General features: G+C 36.3%; 1 protein-coding gene and 1 pseudogene across 7 annotated transcripts in view; both read right to left on the reverse strand.

Annotated features, from left to right (window-relative positions):
- Positions 1-27,362, reverse strand: part of PIBF1 (progesterone immunomodulatory binding factor 1) — a 203,216-nt gene that overhangs the window by 102,230 nt on the left and 73,624 nt on the right. The window lies entirely within an intron of this gene.
- LOC309647553 (rab GDP dissociation inhibitor beta pseudogene) lies at positions 14,296-19,320 on the reverse strand (annotated as a pseudogene). The gene is made up of 3 exons: positions 19,276-19,320; positions 15,755-16,682; positions 14,296-15,415 (listed from the first exon to the last, which is right to left on the reverse strand). The product of its transcript is annotated as a rab GDP dissociation inhibitor beta pseudogene (transcript).

A 27,362-nucleotide genomic window follows, 5' to 3' on the forward strand; every position in this document is an offset into this window, starting at 1 on the left:
AAAAAAGAAACATAATCAATCACAGTGTGAGGATCACAAACACACCAAAAGAACAAATGGAAAAAAAATTTTTTTGAATGGATACTGTGGCAAAAGATGAAAATCTGACAACAGTACCATCTAGGGATTCCAATAGTGAAAAAATATAAAAAGCAGTGAACTTCCTTCCCTCTATTGTATGACCTATCATATCAGACAGGCCAACACTGGTACATCATGAAGTACTCTTTCCACTGGAAGGCAGATGATGTCATTGATTTTGTCTCCAGAAAGAGGGCAGACAGCAGAAGCAAGAAGGACTACAATTCTGCAGCCTGTGGAAGGAAAACCACATTCACAGAAAGATAAGATAAAATGAAAAGGCAGAGGACTTTGTACCAGATGAAGGAACAAGACAAAACCCCAGAAAAACAACTAAATGAAGTGGAGATAGGCAACCTTCCAGAAAAAGAATTCAGAATAATGATAGTGAAGATGATACAGCAGCTCAGAAAAAGAATGGAGGCAAAGATTGAGAAAATGCAAGAAATGTTTAACAAAGACCTAGAAGAATTAAAGAAAAAATACCGAGAAGAATTAAAGACCAAGCAAACACAGATAAACAATACAGTAACTGAAATGAAAAATACACTAGAAGGAATCAATAGCAGAATAACTGAGGCAAAAGAACGGATAAGTGACCTGGAAGACAGAACGGTGGAATTCACTGCCACAGAACAGAATAAAGAAAAAAGAATGAAAATAAATGAAGACAGCCTTAGAGACCTCTGGGACAACATTAAACTCAACAACATTCACATTATAGGGGTCCCAGAAGGCAAAGAGAGAGAGAAAGGACCTGAGAAAATATTTAAAGAGATAACAGATGAAAACTTCCCTAATGTGGGAAAGGAAATAGCCACCCAAGTCCAGGAAGCGCAGAGTGTCCCAGGCAGGATAAACCCAAGGAGAAACACGTCAAGACACATAGTAATCAAACTGGCAAAAATTGAAGCCAAAGAAAAATTATTGAAAGCAACAAGGGAAAAATGACAAATAACATACAAGGGAACTCCCATAAGGTTAACAGCTGATTTCTCAGCAGAAACTCTACAAGCCAGAAGGGAGTGGCAATGATATATTTAAAGTGATGAAAGGGAAGAACCTACAACCAAGATTAATTACTCTACCCGGCCTGGTTCTCACTCAGACTTGATGGAGAAATCAAAAGCTTTACAGAAAAGCAAAAGCCAAGAGAATTCAGCACCACCAAACCAGTTCTACAACAAATGCTAAAAGAACTTCTCTAAGTGGGAAATACAAGAGAAGAAAAGGACCTACAAAAATAAACCCATAACAATTAAGAAAATGGTAACAGGAACATACATATCGGTAATTACCTTAAATGTGAATGGATTAAATGCTCCAACCAAAAGACACAGGCTTGCTGAATGGATTCAAAAATAAGACCCATATATATGCTGTCTACAGGAGACCCACTTCAGACCTAGGGACACATACAGACTGAAAGTGAGGGGATGGAAAAAGATATTCCATGCAAATGGAAATCAAAACAAAGCTGGAGTAGCAATACTCATATCAGATAAAATAGACTTGAAAATAAAGAATGTTACAAGAGACAAGGAAGGACACTACATAATGATCAAGGGATCAATCCAAGGAGAAGGCATAACAATTATAAATATATATACACCCAACATAGGAGCACCCAACAATTTTAAATATATATGCACCCAACACAGGAGTACCTCAGTACATAAGACAACTGCTAACAGCTATAAAAGAGAAAATCAACAGTAACACAATAATAGTGGGGGACTTTAACACCTCACTTGCACCAATGGACAGATCATCTAGACAGAAAATTAATAAGGAAACACAAGCTATAAATGACACAATAGACCAGATAGATTTAATTGATATTTATAGGACATTCCATCCAAAAACAGCAGATTACACTTCCTTCTCAAGTGCACACAGAACATTCTCCAGGATAGATCACATCTTGAATCACAAATCAAGCCTCGGTAAATTTAAGAAAACTGAAATCGTATCAAGCATCTTTTCCGACCACAACACTATGAGATGAGAAATCAATTACAGGGGAAAAAACGTAAAAAACACCAACACATGTAGGCTAAACAATGCGTTACTAAATAACCAAGAGATCACTGAAGAAATCAAAGAGGAAATCAAAAAAAGACCTAGAGACAAACGACAATGAAAACACGACGATCCAAAACCTATGGGACGCAGCAAAGGCAGTTCTAAGAGGGAAGTTTATAGCAATACAAGTCTACCTCAAGAAACAAGAAAAATCTCAAATAAACAATCTAACCTTACACCTACAGGAACTAGAGAAAGAAGAACAAACAAAACCCAAAGTTAGTAGAAGGAAAGAAATATTAAAGATCAGAGCAGAAATAAGTGAAATAGAAACAAAGAAAACAATAGCAAAGATCAATAAAAGTAAAAGCTGGTTCTTTGAAAAGATAAACAAAATAGATAAATCTTTAGCCAGTCTCATCAAGAAAAAGAGGGAGAGTACTCAAATCAATAAAATTAGAAATGAAAAAGGAGTTACCACAGACACTGCAGAAATACGAAGCATCATAAGAGACTACTACAAGCAACTCTATGCCAATAAAATGGACAACCTGCAAGAAATGGACAGACCAATCACAAGTAAAGAAATTGAAACTGTGATTAAAAGTCTTCCAACAAACAAAAGTCCAGGACCAGATGGCTTCACAGATGCATTCTATCAAACATTTAGTGAAGAGCTAACACCCATCCTTCTCAAACTCTTCCAAAAAATTGCAGAGGAAGGAACACTCCCAAACTCATTCTATGAGGCCACCATCACCCTGATACCAAAACCAGACAAAGATACTACAAAAAAAGAAAATTACAGACCAATATCACTGACGAATACAGATGCAAAAACCCTCAACAAAATACAAGCAAACAGAATCCAGCAACACATTAAAAGGATCATACACCATGATCAAGCAGGATTTATCCCAGGGATGCAAGGATTCTTCAATATATGCAAATCAATCAATGTGATACACCATATCAACAAATTGAAGAATAAAAACCATATGATCATCTCAATAGATGCAGAAAAAGCTTTTGACAAAATTCAACACCATTTATGATAAAAACCCTCCAGAAAGTGGGCATAGAGGGAACCTACCTCAACATAATAAAGGCCATATACGACAAACCCACAGCAAACATCATTCTCAATGGTGAAGAACTGAAACCATTTCCTCTAAGATCAGAAACAAGACAAGGATGTCCACTGTCACCACTATTATTCAACATAGTTTTGGAGGTCCTAGCCATGGCAATCAGAGAAGAAAAAGAAATAAAAGGAATACAAATTGGAAAAGAAGAAGTAAAACTGTCACTGCAGATGACATGATACTATACATAGAGAATCCTAAAGATGCCACCAGAAAACTACTAGAGCTAATCAATGAATTTGGTAAAGTTGCAGGATACAAAATTAATGCACAGAAATCTCTAGCATTCCTATACATTAACAATGAAAGATCAGAAAGAGAAATTAAGGAAACAATCCCATTCACCACTGCAACAAGAAGAATAAAATACCTAGGAATAAACCTACCTAAGGAGGTAAAAGACCTGTACTCAGAAAACTATAAGACTGTGAAAGAAATCAAAGATGACACAAACAGATGGAGAGATATACCATGTTCTTGGATTGGAAGAATCAACATTGTGAAAATGTCTATACTACTCAAAGTAATCTACAGATTCAATGCAATTCCTATCAAATTACCAGTGGCATTTTTTACAGAACTAGAACAAAAAATCTTAAAGTTTGTATGGAGACACAGAAGACCCCGAATAGCAAAAGCAGTCTTGAGGGAAAAAATCCGAGCTGGAGGAATCAGACTCCCTGACTTCAGACTCTACTACAAAGCTACAGTAATCAAGACAATATGGTACTGGCACAAAAACAGAAACATAGATCAGTGGAACAGGATAGAAAGCCCAGAGATAAACCCACACATCTATGGTCAACTAATCTATGACAAAGGAGGCAAGGATATACAATGGAGAAAAGACAGGTGCTTCAGTAAGTGGCGCTGGGAAAACTGAACAGCTACATGTAGAAGAATGAAATTAGAACACTCCCTAACACCATACACAAAAATAAAGTGAAAATGGATAAGAGACCAAAATGTAAGGCTGGACACTATAAAACTCTTAGAGGAAAACATAGGAAGAACACTCTGACATAAATCACAGCAAGATTTTTTTTTGATCCACCTCCTAGAGTAATGGAAATAAAAACAAAAATAAACAAATGGGGCCTAATGAAACTTAAAAGATTTTGCAAAGCAAAGGGAACTACAAACAAGACGAAAAGACAACCCTCAGAATGGGAGAAAATATTTGCAAACGAAGCAACGGACAAAGCATTAATCTCCAAAATATAGAAACAGCTCATGCAGCTCAATATTAAAAAAACAAACAACCTAATCAAAAAATGGGCAGAAGACCTAAACAGACATTTCTCCAAAGAAGACATACAGATGGCTGAGAAGCACATGAAAAGCTGCTCAACATCACTAATTATTAGAGAAATGCAAATCAAAACTACAATGAGGTATCACCTCACACCAGTGAGAATGGGCATCATCAGAAAATCTACAAACAACAAATGCTGGAGAGGGTGTGGAGGAAAGGGAACCCTCTTGCACTGTTGGTGGGAATGTAAATTGATACAGCCACTATGGAGAACAGTACGGAGGTTTCTTAAAAAACTAAAAATAGAATTACCATATGATCCAGCAATCCCACTGCTGGGCATATACCCAGATAAAACCATAATTCAAAAAGACACATGCACCCCAATGTTCATTGCAGCACTATTTACAATAGCCAGGTCATGGAAGCAACCTAAATGCCTATCAACAGATGAATGGATAAAGAAGATGTGGTACATATATACAATGGAATATTAGTCATAGAAAGGAATGAAATTGGGTCATTTGTAGAGACCTGGATGGATCTATATACTGTCATACAGAGTGAAGTAAGTCAGAAAGAGAAAAACAAATATCGTATATTAATGCATATATGTGGAACTTAGAAAAATGGTACAGATGAACCAGTTTGCAGGGCAGAAATAGAGACACAGATGTAGAGAACAAACGTATGGACACCAAGGGGGGAAAGCAGTGGGGTGGTGGTGGGATGAATTGGGAGATTGAGATGTATACACTGACTTGTATAAAACTGATGACTAATAAGGACCTGCTGTAAATATAAAAAAAAAGCAGTGAAGAGGACTTGTTTTGGAAAACTATTTTAATTGTTTTAATTAAAAAAGTGCCTCAAGTGATATTGAAGGTTCATGTAATGAGACTGAAGCATTCTTTTACACAATGTAATTTTAAATATTTACATATAACTAAATCAAGCAAGGATTCTAAAGCCAGACTGTGTGGGTCCACACCTTCCCCTTACTACCTATGTCTCAGTTTCCATAGCTATAAAGTGTGAATAATTATAGTAATATCATCATGTTATGAGGATTAAATGAACTAATATGAGTAAAATGCTTAAAACTGTGCTGGTACAGCAAACACTAAGTATTTGTTGAATGAAATTAAATACTCAAGATTGCCAGACACTTTTTATAAAAATTTTAAAAAAAGGGCTGTCATGGGTAAAATGATAGGTGACCCTACATGCTTTCCTGGCCAAGCAGTTTCATTTTTCAAACTGGCCTACATGTCTCTTCAAGTTTCATATGAACCGTAAGATGTTCTAATTACTTGAAATATAGAAATTTTGGGAGCACAGAACTTGATTTTTTTTCCAGTTAGTAGAATGTAAATATCTTATCCTTACCAAGACACAGAACTATGTCTTCAAAGTCAAATAATTTTTCATTTGCCCAGCTACAGAGATGCACTGGGAAAAGCTTGCTGATATCCAGGAAGCAGTCCACAAACGGTGACCCGCCTACTCAGACCTGGGAATGGCCGCCGAGAAGGAGGTGGATAATGACCACTGCTACTCGGGGAAGCTCCTGAAAAGCTGGCATAAATGCTTTAGATGAGGAATCAGCAAACTTCTTCTGTAAAGGTCCAGAAGCAAAAATTGTAGGCTTTGTGCAGTTGTAGCGTGAAAGGAGGCGTAGACGACCCATAAGCAGATGTGTGTGGCTGTGTTCCAATAACACTTTATTTATGGACACTAACATGTGAATTTCGTAATTTTCCAATGTCATGACATAGTCTTCTGATTTTTTTCTAATAATTAAAGAATATAAAAACCATTTTTAGCTTGCAGGCTGTGCTAAAACAGATGGCAGGCTAGATTTGGTTTGGCTCTGATTTGAATTGTCAACCTCTGATTAGAAGCTCTGGAACATTACTGACAACATGCTAACCAAGTCCATGACCCGGCTCTTACTGCTGCTTGGAATAAACTTATTCATATCTATTAGACTATTATATTCTCTGCACTGGGTGTTCCAAAAATTGCTGTCTTTTATTAAGACATTCAGAGCCCTCTTCACTCTCCTTTGACAACTCCCTCTTTACTAAGATCAGTTACCTATCCAGCAACGGTTTCTTCTGCTTCCCAACTTTCAATTATTTTTTGTCTGACGCTCCCACCCCGGCCATAAAGTAGAGAAATAAATTTGAATACTGGCACAACCACCCATTGGCTATACCTTTTTTAATCACTCAAAGAAACCCAGCTTTACTGGGATATAATTTACATACATAAAATTCACCAATTTTGAGTATATAAGTCTATGAGTTTTGACAAATGTTTATAGTCATATAACCATGGCCACAATCATGATACAGAACATTTCCATCAAACCCCCAAATTCTCTGTGCTACTTTGAAGTCAATATTTTAACCTACCTCTGGCTCTTGGTGACTGACCATCTGTCATTAGTTTTGTCTTTTCTAGAGTGTCACAAAAATGAAATCAAACAGTATGTAGCCTTTTGTAACTGCCTTCTTTCATTCAACATAATGCGTTTTAAAAGATTCACCCATGTTGTTGCATGTTGAGTAGCTGGTTTCTTTTTCTTGCTGAGTAGTTTTACATAGTATGAATATACCAAAATTTGTTCATTCATTCACTATCTGATGAGTATTTGGGTTGTTTTCAGTTTTGGACCATTATGATAAAGCTGCTTTAAACATTTACAGACAGGTCCTGTGTGGACACATGTTTTTATTTCTCTTGGGTAAATAACCAGAAGTAGGACTGCTGAATCATATAGTAAGTTAATGTTTAACTTTATAAGAAACTGCCAAAGTGTTTTCCAAAGTGACTGTACCGTTCTGCATTTGTACCAGCAATGTATGGATACTCCAGTTAATCCACAGTCTTGTCAACATCTGGTAGCAATAGCGTTTTAAAATCTAGCCATTCTAGGTTGTAGAATTCTGGTTGTCGTGGTATCTAATTGTGGTTTTCGTTTTCATTTTCCTGATGACTGATGATGTTGAGCATCTGTTCTTTTGCTTATTGGTTATTTGCATTTCTTCTTTCATGAAATGTCTATTCAAACCTTTGACCCCCTTTTTTTTTTTTTTAAATTGGAATGTTTATCTTAAGTTGTAAGCATTCTGGATACAAGTCCTTTATTAGATACATTTTTGGCAAATATTTTCCCCAAGTCTGTGTCTTGCCTTTTCCTTTTTTTATCAGAAGAGCAAAAATTTCTTTTTTGGTAAAGTCCAATTTAACAAGTGTTTTCTTCATGCTTCACGCTCTTTGTGTCCTATTTATGTACTCTTTGATTAACCCAAGATTAATAAGATTTTTCTCTTATGGTTTTTTTCTAGTTTTTGTCCTTATATTTAGATCTATGAATGATTATAAATTAATTTTTATATTTTGTTTGAGGTAAGGGTTGAGGTGTAGTTTTTTGTGTATGGATATCAAAACATTCTAGCATGTTGTTGAAAAGACTATATAATTCCTTATTGAATTATCCTGGCACTTTCATCTTTTTCTTAAAAATTATTTTGGATATTCTGGGTCCTGTACATTTCCATATAAATTTTAGGTTAGTTCTCATTTTCTACAAAATATCTGCTGAGTTTTTCATCATGATTGCACTGAATCTATTCATCACTTTGGGGACAACTGACACTTTAGCAATATTCAGTGTTCCAATCTATGAACGTTGTCTCTCTACTTATTTAGGTCTACCTTACTTTTTCTCAGCAATATTTACTAGTTTTCAGTGTCGTGTACTTGCTTCATATTTTGTTAATTTTATCCTTAAATACTTAGTATTTTTGATGCTATTACAAATAGTATTAAAAAACTTTTAATTTTCAAAATTTTCAACTGCTTATTGCTAGTATACAGAAATACAATTGACTTTTTTCATGATGACCCTGTATTCTGTAATCTTGCTAAAGTTACATTAGTTTAATAGCTTGCTTGTAGATTTCAGCTATGACATTTTAAGAAAACAACCTCCTTCAGCCTTAATTTCCTCACTTAAAAAAATTAGCATTTGTGAGAAATAACAGAAATTGAGAAAAAAATTAATCAAGGAAGGAAAAAAACTCTCAAAGCATTTGGCACAGTATCTAACCCACAGAAAGTATTTAGCACTTATTAAATCTCTTCCCAAACTTCACAGTTCTTACTACAAGTTTCAGCAATGTTGACGTGTCCCAAATTTTTATCTTATAGGCCTGATCTTTCTCCCAGGCTTGAGTTCCTTAGTCCCATCTATTTACCATATTTTTATTATGTCAGTGGTGTGTTAGAACTTCAAGTACAAGTCCTAAATCAATATCATAACATTCATTCATCCATGAATCACCTCTGCTTTCAGGAAGCCTTATTTCTGATTATGAAATCATTGTCAACTCCACTATCCAAAATTTTGTAAGAATCACTGATAACTGCCCCAAACATACTTTCAAATCTAGTCAGTTACTGAGTCCTTAACCACGATAGCTACTGTTTAATGCGGATTATGTGACAAACTCTATGCCAAACACTAATTTAGTCTTCACAACAATTCTATGAGTTAAGTTACTATTACTGTCTTCATTTTATAGATGAGGAAACTGAGACACAGAGGTTAAATATCTTTCCTAAAGCATGCACCCAAGTAACAATAGAGCCAGTATCATAAGCTAGGCAATCTACGTCCAGAAACAGTAATCTGAAACATAAATTATTTTGCCTCTAATGTGTGCAGACCGTAGGATCCACTTGTTTGTGAAGATAGTGGGACTGGGTACTATTAGAGGATATTTGGGGAAATCCAAGAAATATTTAATGCTCCATTAAATGCATTAATGCACCCTCAGCATGATGTTCTTGAAAAAGACAGGTGCAAAGAGTCCAGGAACAAACGGGAAATAAAATTATGACCATGTTATTAGCTGGGTTCATAGTGAAAACCCCAATTCAGAGGTCTCTGGTAGATGTGGATGGAGAATGAGATAGGTTTAAGGTTTAAGAGAGGCCATTAAGCCCCAGTCCCATCTTAACACGGGCTAGCTTCTGAAGACTAAATACATCAGCGTGTATATACTGCCAAAGACTGAAAATTGCAAGTGATCTCCAACCCTGTTTTTCTAGTCACAGGAAAAGAGGAAGCGGAAGAGCAAGGTGTCCTCATGATTTTGACCTTTTTGCTAGAGACTACCCAACTAGAAACATGGCCCGAACAGTGTCTTGGAATAGGATCCAAACATATTAGAAATTTCTTTTCTCCAGGAAAGGGAGGGTGGTGAGTACAGAGCAGGGTAGAAAAATCTCCACAAGTCACCATCCCCCAGCTGTATTTCTAAAACCAATTTTCCCATCTATTCCCTATGCCATCACACCAATTGAGGCCATCGTTACATGTCACCTGAGCTTCAGGTGCTCCTATTCATGGTATCTTGAATTACTCTGAATATATATATAGAAGTATATATAATATATATATAAAATATGTCTATATAGATATATTACTGCCAAGTTAATTCTCTAAAATGACTTTCATCACATCACCCCTCATTGCTCACTGAAGAAATATAAGCTCTTTATTCTGACATTTCAGGCCTACCAGAATATGAAATTATTTATATTCTCTACCTAACTGTACACTCCAAATCAGTTGACTGAGTTATCTGTTGTTTCTTGACAATCCTTTACTTTTTTTTTCTCCTACATTTAGGAAGGTTTATAAAGTTTTGGGAATGCCCTTCTCTCAGATCTGCATATCACAATTCATACTTCAGATGCTTGTTTCATATACCACCTCCGCTAAAAGGTCATTCCCGATACTCTTTTAAAATAGATAGGGACATTCAGAGACCAGTATCGACTCCTTAAGATAGAGAACATTTTGCTTTAAAATATAAATATGTATATACATTTATTCTTTCTGCTCTTTGGAAACAAAAATCATGTTTTAAGATTTTTTTTTTCCTTCTACAGTGTTATGCACAAAGGTTCAATGAATATTGAGTTGAATACTTTCTAGCCCAGCATAAGAAAAATTCACAGAGAGATTTTACCTGCCTGTTACTGTTACCATAGTCCACACTCCACCAAAGAGAAATCTGAGCACAGCACAACGTACTTTCCTCCACATTCTCCTCTGAAACTATGGGGAGAGATATGTTTCTCTTTTGCTTTCTGAGGTTCATTGTAAAGTACGGAGTTCATGATGTTGGCTCCCATTTAAAATAAAAGGAACTAAGGCAAGCAGTGTTAAACATTTGGAATTGACAGGAAGGAAGCCTTAAGTTCATCCGCATATTAAAGAAACGAGGGAGGCAGAGAACATTTCATAGAATTGTGCAATGGATACTCAAATTCTCACAGGGACGAGGCAGTCACGGCAATTAATTTCCATTAGGTTCTATTATAAAATGGTCAAGGAAAATGAGTTTAGCTGTATGGAATTTTACTTTAGGTACAATTATGTAGCTATAAATTTGTAACACCTATCAGATAGTATTGGCAACTAAAAATTCTTAGAAGTGTTTATAAAATTATATCATAATTTTTATAAATAAAATTCATAAAAAGCAAAAAGTTAAATACCTTTTTCATAGTTCTATTCAAATGAACCCCAAGAATTACTATTGCTGTACATTTTATTGAAAGCTTATAAAAAGTTTGAGCCATTAGTTCAACATTTCTCTAGTGCTCTGTATCATCAAAGACATATGTATGGTTTAAGAAGTCATAAACTTTAGCTATGTCTTGGTATACCTTAATTTGTAAATGTAGTGCTTAAAATCTGTGGGATGAGAACTGGTACATAAGCTTGCAGAAAGGTTGTTAGAGCTTACAATTTCTTATAAGTGTAATGCTTAATATCTAAGGGAGCTATTTTTTTTTTAAAGATTTATTTTATTGATTGATTGATTGATTGCTTGCTATGTTGGGTCTTCGTTTCTGTGTTAGGGCTTTCTCTAGTTGCGGCAAGCGGGGGCCACTCTTCATCGCGGTGCACGGGCCTCTCACTATCGTGGCCTCTCTTGTTGTGGAGCACAGGCTCCAGACGCGCAGGCTCAGCAGTTGTGGCTCACGGGCCTAGTTGCTCCGCGGCATGTGGGATCTTCCCAGACCAGGGCTTGAACCCGTGTCCCCTGCATTGGCAGGCAGATTCTCAACCACTGCGCCACCAGGGAAGCCCTAAGGGAGCTATTGATAGTGGTGGGCAAGGGGTAGTTTCTATAATGAAAGAGGCATTATTTACTACATTGGATAACACATATAAATGTACAGTAGCTAGCAACATGGAAAACTGGCTAAAAAATTGTTTTCCTTTAGAAGCATTCAGTTCATAGTTTTAATTTTCAAAAATTAGAGACCAGCACTTTAGTTAAACAACCTGATTTATATTTTACAAGTGCTATTTGGGGTCCAAAAAAAAAAATGTTTACTATATACAAATGATTGAATTTAATAACACATTTCCCATTTAAGCATGTTGAATTATTTCTGGATCAATGCACAGTTTAACCAACGGCAAAAGTTGAGAAGTGAGTAAGAATAGACATGTCCTGTGGTAGCAACATACAGAACATTCCATTCTCATAAATGACAGGCTATTAACCATACCTTGATTTTCCTGTAAACTACTTTAAAAAACAATTTCAAAGCTAACATTTCATTGTCATTTACAGGTATATGAGCTCCTTTACAGGTTTACATATGGACAGTCTATCTGACTAGAATGATCTGGGTGCACCCTTGCCTGGAGGCTGGGAGATGTATTCTTTTGGGCATTTTCCATCTCTGTGATTTTGGACAAAAAGAATTTTAGAAATGGTAGGTATCATTTGGAGTATCTATGAATATTCTAGCTAATAGAAGTTCATATTTGGGGTCCCAGTGAATTAGGAGAAAACATCTGCATTCTAATAATAGATATGTGGATGTCAGTTAAGTTTCACTGTTTTAAGACCCATTAACTCATTTCCTGCTTTTAACAAATACACAGATTAGACTTTTCATTTGTAAAATAAAAACACATTGCCTTTAAGCTAAAAAAATCCATTTAAAAAATACATGGATATATATTTTAAAACTCACAACAATGCAAGGGAAATCCCAACAGTAAATTACTAATAATTAAAATAAACAGTAAGTTGAGGAAAGGGATCCCCTTCTTCAGAGAGCCTTGTAACAAGTTATCCATCTGCATGAAATAGTTTTACTAGATTGTGTCAGAGACTGCTCCTACCCCTTTATCTTTATCGTACTGAATAGAGAACAGACACAACTGAACTTTAAAAGTCAACTAACTGGATGATGAGAACAAATAATAATAGTTAACATTTACTGAGAGCTTAAAACTGTATAATAAATACCATTTAGTTCTGTGATGCACAGAATTATGTAATATATCAGTTACGTTTTCTTCTTTCATTTACAAGTAAGACACTTTAATGGATAAAAGGAATTGAGAATATCCTCACATCTGGTAACAATGATTTCTGGAATTTCTTCATATCTAGTAACAATGATTTCTACAGAAGGAGAAACTAAATGATCACATATCTGGCATATGCCATAGAAATAAACAGGTTACACATACATTTATTAAAACCAGGAAGGGCTAAAAGTTTGCTGACTGAAAAAAATAAGTAGAACAAAAATAAAACATGAAAGTCATTATATTATTAAAGCATTCAAGATCTTACTTATTGAATCTTAAATAGAGTATAGCAAAATTCATTCGCTATATAGAAGAAAGCAATTATACGGTCTAAACGAAGTTAATATAGCTTAGCTTAAAGCTAGATTTTTACACTGTTTCTGTTGAAAACGTCCAACTCTGTTTCTTTAACCCTTAATGTCATTGCCATGATGTTCTTAAAAAATGTTACTAAAAGTCATGTAGGATGTCTTTTAATTCATAATAAATATGTCACAACATCATATGGTACAGAGTCTAGAATCTTTAAGGTGCCATTTGCTCAAGAGCAAGTAATTTGCTAAATGTCATGTTAGTAGGTTGAAAAGATAATCCAACTTGATAGAATTTTAATAACTCCTAAAATTTGCTGATAACTTAAAAAGTTCTGGTTGGATAACTTAAAAATAAAATCATATTCCGATTGGAGGATCTGAATAAATACTAATTCAAATGACTTAAAAGGCATATGGAGTGGGTTGAATGGTGGTCCCTCCCCAAAATGTATGTCCATGTTCTAATCCCTAGGACCTGTAAATGTTACCTTACACGGAAAAAGTTTTTTTGCAGATGTGATTAAGTTAAATATCTTGAGAAGAAGAGCCTGTCCTGGGTTATTTGGGTGGGTCCTGAATGCAATCACATATATCCTTATAAAACACATACAGGGGAGAAGGTGATGTGAAGACAGGGGCAGAGACTGGAGGTGATGTGGCCATAAGCCAAGGAAAGCAAGGAATGCCTAGAGCCCCAGAAGATGGAAGAAGCAAAGAACAGATTGCCCCTAGAGCTTGTGGAGGGAGCATGGCCCTACAGATACCTTGGTTGCAGACTTCTGGCCTCCAGACTATGAGAGAATAAATTTCTCTTGTTTTAAGTCACCAAGTTTGTGGTAATTTATTATGGCAACCACAGTTGCCATATTAATACAGTATCATTGTGAATTTTGTTGTTGTTGTTTTGCTTTGGTTTCCAGAGTTCGGCTTTATTTTGCAGTACAGAAATCATTTGGAGCCATTGTGAGACAGACATCGTTGAAGCAGAGGCTCTGTCAAATCAATACTGCATTGCAGTTTGGTCCATTGAAGAAGCCACACCTGGGATACAAAAGAAGCTCTACATTTACCTGCTTTATGATAGGTTTCTTTCCCCTCTGCTCTTATCAATTTTATTAGGTTAAAACATCGCACAGAGGCTTCCTCCAAAATGACTCTCAAAGTCTGGAGTTTGGTTAGAATTGGAGGCCCCCATAAACCAAGCTTGTGGCTGTGCTGCCTGGGCACTGTTATAACACGTGATGTAAATGAAAAGGGGTGGGGAGGAGTGAGGGATGCTGCCGCTGATTATGGAACATTCGATTCTGAATCTCCTTAATGTCAAGAGGACAGATGGCACACAAACTGTACTGACCCAGCTCTTGAGCAGCAGAAGCTCATAACTGCAAAGGTTACGCTGATTAAAAGATACAAATACTCTATCAAGTTCTCTGTATCAGTATCACGTTTCAAAACTGATTCTTCACTAGAAAAAATAAGCTAGTATCAGTTAAATTGAACAGAATGTGGGCACCTGCCAATTCTGAAGAGCCACTCCATGAAAACAAGTTCATACATGATATTAGAAAGGGGAGGAATATTTACTGGTACAGTGCTCTGCAATCTCTCAGTTTTGATCACAAAAGCAGGCCTTACAATATCGATTTCATACAATATGCATCATTTGCCAAATTTTAAGTTTGTCCTAATTAGATGGTAACAGGTACTGCTGTCAGTCTTCCCCATACATGTCATTTTTCTTCTGCTTCATTTCCTCAGATCCCATCATCCTCTTATAGATGTCCTTAATGTCATCACAGGTCATCTCAAAGTGAGCTGTTGCATCACACGTAGGGGTTATAAAGATCTGGCTTTCTGTTCCCAAATCTTTTGGTACAAGGAAGTCACTGATGCTAACGAATTTCTGCTCAGTTGGTTCCAAGGGCTCCAGAGCTGGTCTGATTTCTTTCTCGGGTTCCTTGGTCTCCACGGTTGTGCTAGCGACGGCAATGTACTTGCCCTGTGTTGCCACGTTGTGTGCGGAGGAGATCATGCAGACATAGATATCTGACTTCTGGTTGACTTGGTTGTGTGGAATGATGATCTGGCGGGAGCTGGCGTTGCTGGTGTTCTTGATGAGGTGGCTGAGGATCCAGATGACTCTGATCACCTGGCCCAATTTTCTTTTCTTTTTTTAAAATATTTCTTTATTTGGCTGTGTTGGGTCTTAGCTGTGGCACGCAGGATCTTCTTTGTGACATGCGGGATCCTTTGCTGCGGTGCATGGGCTTCTCTCTAGTTGTGGCACATGGGCTCAGTAATGGTGGTACTCGGGTTCTCTAGTTGTGGCGTTTGGGCTCCAGAGAGCGTAGGCTCAGGCTCAGTAGTTGCGGCGCACGGGCTTAGTTGCCCCACGGCATGTGGGATCCTAGTTCCCCAACCAGGGATCGAACCCGCATCCCCTGTGTTGGAAGGTGAATTCTTAACCACTGGACCACCAGGGAAGTCTCTGGCCCACTTTCTCTACTCGATCACAGATGATGGAGTAGCTGGGATCACAGGTGAGCTTCTTACAGCGAGCAATCTCTCCTTCAGATTTTACACCAATCACTTTTCCATTTTGCATAATGATTTCTTCAATTGGTTTATTCAGCACGTATGTACCTCCGTAAATAGCACTTAGCTGTGAAAATCCTGTGGCAGTTCTCCAAGGCTGTAGAGTGGATAAAGGTATGGGCTTTTGCCATATCTTGCCAAAGACTCACTGTAAAGTTTAATCCTGTTAATGGTTTCACAACATGGTTGATATAAATAGTCATCAGTTCTGTAAAGTGCCAGCGCATGACCAGTAAAACCTATAACATCTTGGCCCAAGTCAACTTTCTTATACACCTCTCTCATGGCCATCTTCCTAGGATCAATGCCCTCAAAAGTTCTAGGATAGTTCTCATCAAAGCTGGCAACATACACCAGGAATTTTCTGAATCGACGTTTTTCAAACGCCCCATTAGGCTAGATGCCAGGGCTTCTGCTTCAGTGGAAGGAGCCTTGCAGATTTTTCCTCCTTTATAAACAAAGCTCCCTTCAGTCACTTGGAAATGCAGATAGCGAATGACCTGTGTAAAAAGCAACATCTTAACCAGCTGACCATGTGCCATAAGGAACTTGGGAATTAAGTCAACACTCCAGTCTCTTCCTCTCCCCACGGATGCTGGTGGTGCTCCGGGTATTTTAAATCTTTTGTATAAATCTTCCAGTGGTGTTACAGATGATGCACTCTCTCCTCCAGGATATGGGTTTCCATCCATGTGAAGAACGTTCTTTCCATTCACTGACGTTATACCTGACAGGATACATTCCATCAGGCCGGTGCCCAGCATGATCATGTCGTACCCCTCGCTCACGGAGGGGCCGGGCGCAGACTGAAGCCCAGAGAAAGGAGAAGGCACAGCACTCTAGGGGTCGGGGGCTAGGCGGCCACCCCGAGGAGGCGGGCGGAAGCGCTCAGGCCGGGCCGGCCTGGGGGAAAAGTGAAGCAGGAGCAGAGGGAAAACGGAGCTGGCGAAGAGGGAGCCAGCTGCCACCTCAGACGGGAAGAGAAGAGCCTGTTGTTTTTAATACGTATACTGGAGAGCGAAAGATGTACCTATTGATGTTGTTTAACATCACACATGTGGTGCTTCATATGTTGTTTACTGCTTACGGATGGAAGGACACAATTATGTGGCAGAACGAACAACGTGGATGGGAACAAAGAGAACATGTATCTACTTCTAGCTCTGCTCCTAGTAAGTGTAACTCACGACAGGTCAGAAAACCTCTTTAGATTTTGTTTCCTCATCTGCTAAATGCGTGGAATGTTTTCAATAACCTCTAAGTTTTTCCCAACTCTAAACTTTTGGGACTCTTTAAAGTGTTAGGAACTTCCCTGGTGGTGCAGTGGTTTAGAATCTGCCTGCCAATGCAGGGGACACAGGTTCGATCCCTGGTCTGGGAAGATCCCACATGCCGTGGAGCAACTAAACTTGTGCGCCACAACTACTGAGCCCACATGCCGCAACTACTGAGCCTGTGTGCTGCAACTACTGAAGCCCATGTGCCTAGAGGCTGTGCTCCACAACAAGAAGCCACCGCAATGAGAAGTCCATGCACCGCAACGAAGAGTAGCCCCTGCCCACCGCAACTAGAGAAAGCCCGCGCGCAGCAACAAAGACCCAACGCAGCCAAAAAAAAAAAATTAAATTAAAAAAAATATAAAGTGTTAAAAAGAATAAGGCACAGTGTGAACACCATTATGATAATAATTAAGATATTAAAATCGTAACAATGGACAGCTTGGTCAACTGAAATCTGCCAGAAGATTTATAAGATTTACAGGATTGCATAAATTTATAAAAGGTAATTATTAAATACTTATCAAGAGTTGGCAATATGTAAAATTCTCCATAAAGTATTAGCTTTTACAAACATTCATGTAGCACCAGTTATATGTCCAGAAATGTTATCAGGCTCCATGCACTATAATAGAAAAAAAGCCTGAATGGTTTATAGAAACTAAACTACTACCTATTATATGGGTATTAAAAAAGTTAATACACGTAAAACACAAATAGTGCTAGGCATAGTAAGAGATCAATAAATATTAACTTTATTATCTAGAATAAATCTTATTTTTTCTTGAGTATCTTCTATCAATAAAAAGAACCTTATACTACAACTTTTAAAGATAATATTAAGAGGGTTTATGTAGTAACAAAATTTTTAAAAGCTTAACTATCTGATTTTTATTCATGGCAACCATTTTTTTATTCCTCTAAAACATACACTTCCAATCAATCCTGTTTCCTTTTTACTGAAAGAACTTTTCATAATGACTGCAGTACTGAAGTATAATTTAGAAGCAGTCTCTAAAACTGGAAGTAACGTTCATCTAAATATGCCTGCCAAGTTTAAAAATGTATTAGGAGTTAAATTGAAACATTTTGAAAATGACTCATTGTGGACCAGAATATACACTGTAGGAAATAAGAGCTCATTTACAAGTGGGAGAAATACACTCACACTTCAACTGTGGTAATTCTCTGGACTTTCCTTCCAGTAAACATCATATTTTAAAATAATCGTGGAAAATATCTTACTTTTAACTGAAGTTTTTAGGAGTTGATTTAGTCAGCTGGCTTTCCAATATTTTACACGTATCTTTTTTTGGACGTGGATATATTTACGAAATGTAAATCTATGAAAATTTCCCCCTAAGCAACACAGCAGCAGCCTATAAAGAAAGCTGTACAAACACACACACACACACACACACACACACACACACACACACACACACACTCTCTCTCTGTGATTCAATTCATATGCATAATGACTGATCACCTATGACTCTGGATTTCTAAGAAAGCATCTTAAAAAATGTGCAGATATATAATGAAGTGTTTTCTTTCATTTACAAACACAACGTTATTGATAAGTCACCAGGAGGACATGTACTTGAGTTCTTTTTCTAGTAATACTTAGATATTTGTACGGATTCTATCTATTCTCTCTGCTTGTGACCCAAAATTACACATTTCTGAGGCAGCTGGCTAGATTTAGAAAAGATCATAGACCCCACTCATCCCCCTCCACCCACCTCTGTAAAAAAAAAAAGAAAAAAAAAGGTCTGCAAGATGAATGGACCTGAAACCTTGATCTCGCTACCACACATTCTCTCTAAGCTAATTCATAAGCCACATACTGAACTGTATCTTTGATCATAACTTTAATGTGACCCTTAAGCTGAATTCAGTGAAAAAGTGCTTATGAATTAACAACATGATTGCACTGTTTAAATTTTCTGAGCTTTATTTCCTATTTCACCAATTATTTATTGATCAGGAAGTGTAGTAAACAGTTCATTATAGTAACTGTTGGCACCCCCCTTTATCTAGGAATTTTATCTAGAAACTATCCCTACCCTCAAACCATGTTTTAAATGATCCCTGGCAACAACGAGCAGTCTGGGTGTGGGCTGTAACCCAAAGTGGGACAATCAGCACTTGCCCTGTGGCAAATTCGACGCATAAATGCTCTGGAGCACCTCTTCATTGTGTATAAATCGTCATGGCAAAGGGAGTCTCAAGATCCTGAATTATTAAAACAAATTTTAATAAATATTTATTGCAGAATAGTTTTAGATCCGGTGTTATTTTTCATTTTATTTTTTTCATCTTTATACATCCAGAGTCACTTATTATTGTGAAAAGAATATAGTTTAGTTTTTGACCCAAACTGTATTTCTTTTCCTGTATAATAGTGAGTTCATCACATTTACAACTGTTGTCAGAAAAGACACAATCGGTCATCTGCCGTCTTAAGAATTCATATTTTCTGTGTATTGCTTCTTTGTTGTTTGCTTTGTTATCTATCTTTTGTTATAAGGTCTGTGCTTTCTTTTTTCTTCCCTCTCCTCTGGCAATATACAAAGGATATCGTCTGTTTTCAGTTTAATTAATGTTTTGTTTCCTGACTAAGTAATATGTTTAAATAGATATTTCTTGATAAAACCACTAATTCTTATGAAGTTTGAGGAAATTATAATTATACAATATTATGTATATTATATACACACTATTTCCTCTTACCATCAATTCTCTAATTTTAGTTGCAAGTTGCTATTTTTGCTTCTACTTATGTTAAATCATTATTTTTATGTTGTAATTTCCCCATAACAATTATGATTACAATGTGTTTTGAAAGCAGAATGACAATAGTTATTGAGATTTAATTTTACATTAAATATTCACTGCCAGTTCTTTTATACCTTGACATCTCAATTCATGAGTTCTTTGTTTTTTTGTTTTTTTTTTAATGATTTCTTTGATTCTTTGGTTAGTGAGGTTACCATTTCAAGTAGGTTTTTCAGGAATGCCACGTGGGTAACAGGCTTCCTGAGTCCTCACATGACTAGTGAGTTTTCATCACTCAGGAGGCAAAAAATGTCACCCCTCACATAGTCTCACTTACCTGAATCACACTCTTGTTTTATTTCTCTCAAATAATTGTTACTTTCTAAAATTATCTTCTTTATTTTGTCGCTTATTTATATGTGTTGATTTACACCATAGGAACGTAAATTCCACTGAGACAGAGACCACTGTTAAATCTTCAATCCCAGTGTTAAAGTGCTTGCTCAAAGCAGGTTGTTAATAAATACTGCTAAATGAATAAATAAAGTATAAAGTTATGGAGGAAAAACTTAAGCTCAACCTGTATTTTTTCCTTAGCAAATGACTTACTTATCCAGCCCAGATGCTTCTAATAATGGTCCTTTAATGTTCATATTCAATAACTTCACTTGGATTACTACATTGCTATTTCCCATCCTCTTCACAGCACCCAGAACGTGGTGAGTTCTGATAAACTTCAGAAAGAATTTTCTTTTATTGTATCTCTAAATATTTTTTTCCTCTTCCATTTTGTTTTCTTCCATTGACACACTAATGTTCTGAATGTGGATATGTGTTGTCTGTTCTCCATGTCTAATACCTCCTCTCTAACCCTTTGCATCACTTCTTTGTTGCTTTTTCTTTTCTTTTTTTGATTTGTTTCTGTTTTATAAACCCCCCCTTAATTCAGTTTTCTGGATCTCCCTACCCCCCCTTTTTCTCTTTAATTCCTTTGTAAGTTTTGTATGTCATTTTTCTATGTAATTTTTTTCTTTAACTTTGCCAGTCGCCTTCCATCTTATTCTTTTGCAAAACCTTTGGTTTCAAAGAGTCTGTGCTTTCTTAAATTCTTTTAGTTGTGAATAGGTTATAATCTATAAAATCTTTCTAGGTTCCTAGCATAGATCTTTTAAAATGTTCTCTTTATCTTCTGCAGCTTTTATAGGACTCCTACTGTCTCCTTCCACTTAAAAAAATATTTACATATATCTCATACTTGTCCTCCCTGAACCAACCCCCCATCACTTAATAATCTTTGAACGAAGGCAGTTCTAGCCAAGCCTTCATTTCGCCTCTTTCCTGTTTAACAAAACATTGTTTGGATTGTTCCATTATCCAATGAACTGGAGGACTAGGAAAATATTATCTGGTCAGCAATTTCCTTGCTTAAAGGCAGGGAGAAAGCTGAGGTTATAAGAAGTGAGTCTGGAAGCTTATGTTTGTATTTTCTCCAAATACTTTTACCCATGGTCAAGTTTATGGGATTGGAAGTTTATAGTTCTAGACTTGTCTCTCATATTTTGTATTTATTTCTCTCTTTCTGGGAGAGTTAGTCATATTGGTAAAAAGTCAGTTTAGACTACAAATTTCATCATAACCCCTCAGATTTTAAATAGCCCCCATTCAACCTATGGAACAGCAAGCATTCTTCTCTGCAATTGATCTGTTTTACATCTATTTGGTTTGCTTTAATACAAACCCCATCACTCTTGGTTGAGAATCTAAGTTGCACCAAAGGAAAAAAGATACAGCACAACTAAACAGGCTCTCCTCTAGCCTGGCATTCCTGCAGATATATGATGGAGAAAGAGGTTGAAATTTCCAGCCTTTACCCCTTCACTTTAGGGCTAAGCTGTCTAATATAATAATAGCCTGAAGCCACAAGTAGCTATTTAAATTTAAATTAATTAAAATAAAATAAAATATATTCAGTTTCTCAGCTACACTAGCTAAACTTCAAGTGCCCAACGTGGCTGGTAGCTACTGTATGGGATAGGGCAGATAAAGAATATCTCCATTATTACATAAAGTTCTACTGGAGAGTGCCAGGAGCTGCACAGAATTTCCTCTATATACTATCCACCTCACTGTACTCTACCTGCTAAATTGTAGAGTGTTCTGGTTACACTGTTTCTGACCAAAATTCTTTGAAATTTATGATACCATATTGAGGCTTCCCTTAGTTTCCAACGGAGATGAGAGTATCTTCTTCATTTTATTTTCATCCATATAATATTCAAACAGAGAAAATCCTAAAAATGCTCTTAAAAAATCTTCATTTTTAGAAGTCCTCCATCAACTTAACATTTCAGAGTTCCCTTAAAAACAAATTTTTCTTTAAACCATAGGTCAGAGTTTCCTAGCCTATGATTTTATGCAATACTGGCTAACTTACAGTTACTTCCCTGTTAATCACTGAGAATGGAAGGAGGGATATCAAAATGGGGTATGTGACAGGTACAAGGTGCTCAATTCGCTAAATTTATTTACTGAATGAAAGTGTGAAATTTGAAGAGAATTACGCACTGGGCTCACTGAGAAATCTAGGTTTAACCAATCTGATTTAACCAACGACAGGTTAAGAATTAAGTAAAAAGCCTGTAAACATTTCATCAGTAATGTCCCTCTAGGTTGATCTACTAATCAATTCTTTGAAACTGATATTTAAACTGCTTTCAATTCATCATTTATTTACCGTGTTATTAATTTCACAATTCCCATGTGTCTACAAAGATAATCTTAATAAAATGTTTTGCTGAAATTGAGATACCTCCTTCTATCACTGGCATTCTTCTCTAGAAGTTCTAGTAAATACCTCAAAAAAAAAAAAAAAAGAAGTAAAAGTAGTTTGTCGAGAGTTAATAGTTAACTAATGGTGACTTCTGGTTTTCACCATTTCCATTTCTCAATGCCCACTATCTGTTTAATAATCTGTTTTAGAATGTTCATAGTGGGCTACATTCAAGTTTACTGATGTATATAGTTCTAGACTCTTTCCTCTTCAGTCTTTCAGAGCATAGGGACATTTGTTTATTTCCTGTCTTCTGGCCCTTGGTCTGATAACAATGTTTTAATAAGATAACCAACAGTTGCTCAAGTTCTTTCAAATCTTAGGGTACTTAGGGCATTAGCCTTCGAGAAGAAGCTTACATCTTCTTTGAGATTACTGGTTAAGGCACCAAGAAGGGCACAGTGATAGACAGTAATAACTAGCATTTCTTTAGAACTTATAGCTTAACAAGTGTTTTCAAAAGCTGTTGTCATGTTTCTCAAACACATATTCGATGAATGGATAGCTTAGGATTATTTGGGGGGTTTTGTAGGAAGTACACTAGATACTAGGAGTAGAGAGAGGCAAAAAAATACGTCTTCCAAAAAAAAAAAATCTCTCCAGGTGACTGAAATTCATCTAGATTTGGGAACCACTGATACAGTAAAATGAAGACGAGTCCTGGGCACTCTTTTCAGCATTCGAACTGCCTTCATAATGTAAAGTTGTAAGTCAAAATGAACATGGTAAGCTCTAATCAACTGAAATTGATACTTGTTGAGAATTACTTATTTCAAAGACACTGAGTAGAGGCCTTACCTTACTAGAGAAGCAAAAATGGGGAAGAGAAAATCTCTGACCTCAAAAAAAGTCCCAGTACTTCAGAGGAAAGACTTGTAAATAAACACACAATTATAATATAATGCTAGGAAACAGAGAGAAGAGACTTCAGCATTTCTGACAGGAAGTTAAGGTATGCATAGAAGACACGATCATGGATTTCATTCTTACCAACTGAATGGGTATCTACCTAGTAGATGAATGGTAAGATACATGAGCAAGGGAAGAGAAAAGGTCATTCCTAGCAAAGAACCCATATAAAAGGGTGAGGAAGCACCATACACTTACAGCACTTGAAGAGATCCATTTGTCTTGAGTAAATGGGGGAGAATCAAAAGAAATACCTGCAACTGGGAAGATAGGCAGGAAGTCTGTGAATGACCCTAAGAGCTAAGCTGTGTGCTGTATGGACGCCATTCTGCTGAATGACATAATTAGAGTTCTGAGTTTTAGAACAATTACCCTGGAAGAATAAGTGATGAAAATAGGACTAAACTGAAAGCGGCGAGATAGTTCAGAGACTATTATAAATAGTTCAGGCAAGAGAAAAGAAAGACTTGACTAAAGCAGTGGCACCTGGGATTAAGAGGCGGGAAATGATTAGATATATTTAGGAATTAGAAAAAGCATATTTGTTTAGGTTAAGTGTTCAGAGAGGCCTTTCTGGACTATCCTATCATGATATACCCTGCTGGAGCCATTATTCCTCCTCACATAATCTAGTTCATAGCAATCATCAAAACACATAATTATAACATAATAATTATGAATCTGTTTGCTTATTTTCCATTTCCCTCTATTGACTCTCAGCAGGGGCAACCTCCCATTTATTGATTTATTTATGTACACCAACATCTAGCACAGCAAATGGCACATGGCAGTTATCAATAAATAACCTGTGGGTTGAATAAATGGGAAGAAGAGAGAAGAAAAAAAAGCAGTTGTGAACCACCAGCTTTCTTGTTCAAGTGTCTGGGCAAATGATGATGTTAGTCAGGATGCAAAACTATGGCAGGAAGAACAGGTCTGGGCAAGAGGATTAAGCGAGGGGGAAAGATGGAGCAACCAACTGAGAGGTTATCGTACAAAATTACAGCACGACCCCTGTCAAGAAGTAACGAGAAGCTGACCCAGGATGACTCCCAGCAGGAGTGCGGAGGATTTTAGAGATGCTATAGGGGTAGAAGCTATGAAATTTGACAAACCTACACACAGAAGCAAGGGGAAAGGATTATTATTCTGAAAGTTCAAACAGAAATGACTTAAAAATGGCAGTATAGTTTAATGACTTGAAGTCAGCTGAAGCCACGTTCTGTTCTGGGAAGGGTGAATGTGAGAGGAAGCTGAGTTTGTTTCACAAATACTGAGTTTAAAGTCCCAGAAAAACACTGAGATAAAAATGTCAATCACGTAGCTGGAAATACAAGTTTACAAAACACAAGAAAAGGTATGGTTTGAGTTTAAAAACATTGTTGATCATTCCCTAAAGTGACAGTTAAAGCTGAGTAGAAGAGATCCCAGAAGGAAGAGATATATATGTGTATATGATCCAACATAAAAAGAATCAAATGTCATGAAAACAAAAGAGAAAAGAAAAACGGAAGAACTGTTTCAGATTAAAGGAGACTGAAGAGGCGTGATAACTAAAAGCAGAGCATAATTCTGGACGGGATGCTGTGCCAGAAAAAAAACTGTTATAAAAAGATATCATTTGGACAACTGACAAAAATGGATAAAAGTATTATTATCAATGTTGTCCTGAATTTGATAAGTGTACTGTGGTTATATAAGAGAATATTCTTATTCCTAGAAAATAAACCTTGAAGAGACAAAAGTATATGATGCATTCAGTCTACTAAACTATTCAGAAAAAAAATAATGTGTGGGGTGAGGGGAGAGAAAGAGAAAGAGAGAGAGAGAATAAAAATGATAAAACAAATGTAGCAAAATGTTAAAAAGGGGTGAATTTAGATCAAAGATATAAAGGAGTTTTTGCATCATTCTTGTAGCTTTTGTGCACACATGAAATTCGAAATAAGAAGTTAAAAAAGAACAAGGACCAAGATAGAATGCTGGAGCACAGCTTTGATTTTATAAGATCAACAGTGAATTGATCTCCTGAGAGTGACGGCCATTGCGAGTTATTCAGGATTGAGGAGAGAAGAGGTGTAAGTTGGTAGGTATGAAAACAGCCTTCTCTATATCAATTGTTCCACCTAAACAACAAAATATGCTGATAACTCTAGTCTATTACTGTATAAAGATGTTCTGTCCCATGGACTTTCAGGTTAACAATACTGGCATCCATCATTAATTCTCCTGATACAGAGTAAATATCCTTTTTGGCCACAGAAGCTACCCAGTCCCTCTTTGAGAAAAAAAGACGGACAGAAAACAATATCTAATTGCTTTGTGCATGTGTGTATTTTGACTCGCTGCACAAAAATATTCAAGATACATTCTTTTGCAAAAAATTTACCAAGTTTCATGAGGTTTTTCTTTCCCATCTGGAAAATAATGGGAATATTAGAGACTTTAGTTTATAATGTTTGAGAACATGAATGCAGACTGGTTCAATTATAAATACAACACACATCTCTGAATTTATTCATAATTAAATAAGAAGTATGTGGCAAAAAAAAAAAAGATACATTCTTTTGAAGTGGAGGAGAATAGGTGTATCACTTCAGAACCAGTAGTACCATTTAAGCCCAATTATAAGCAACAAATTATCCATGAATGGTTAAAGGACTCCCTGGGCCATTGTTTCTGGTGGGGCAAGGAATGTCAGATCAGACCAATACCTAATAAAGAAAAAGTAAGATAGATGAGAGGTGGATAAAACAAAATCCATACGTTTTGATCCGAATATGGGTGTTTCTTATCGGTTCCTTTCAAAGGCTTGTGTCTAGACTGAGAAGGAACAGATATTTTTCACCTCAGCAATAAATTTCTTAATGCTTTCATGTACACTACATTATGTACTACTATTTCCAAAGCCTTTACTAGGAAAGGAATAGAGTCAATTGTGGTAACTTAGGATGTAATGAGACCAGCTTGAGACATCCTATGTAAGTGGACAAATATATGTCAGATGGAACAGAAGCTTAAAAGCCAAGAGAAATTTGAGAACATGGGGCTAGACTCTTTCAATATAAATGAAACAAACCAATAGGCAAATAGAACATTTTAAAGAAGAAGAGAAATCAAGTAACAAAAGATAATTTTATAGACTCTGAAAAATCATTAGAGTATTTTGCAAATTTTCAAAGAAAAAAATCAAATACTAAAAATTATTTAAGAAGCACGAATTTATTGTATATTTTTTCTTTCATAAAGAGGTATGTCAAAAGAGTAACTTAATATAGGATTGAGAATCAAGAATTTCTGCATTCAAATAACAATTATGATGTGAATTACTTCATGTAACCATGAAAACTAAGAATAATATGAATAAAATTATCACAGAATTTATTAAGTAAACAAAGTTTAAGTAGAGTACTATAGCTTTTATTTCAAATCTCAACATCCTTTAGCCCATTAAGTTTATATTGAAAATGACACAAACATTTACTTGCCTGCTGAAGAAGCAAGGCAAGATTAAAAAACCGGATAAACAAAGATAAAACAGTATAAGAATATGACAAAAGGTAGAATAAAAGCATGTCAAAACTGTTCTACTCTTGGGGATAAAGCACTGAATGGAAATTTAGGACAGCTGGCTGCTATATCAAGCTTTAAACTAGCCCAGTATAACATAAAACTCAATCTACTCACTAGATCTATTCCCCCTTACTTTTGTCTTCTATGAG

The sequence above is a fragment of the Balaenoptera physalus genome (genome assembly GCF_965194825.1).
Source record: "Balaenoptera physalus genome assembly, chromosome: 18".
Taxonomy (NCBI): Eukaryota; Metazoa; Chordata; class Mammalia; order Artiodactyla; family Balaenopteridae; genus Balaenoptera; species Balaenoptera physalus.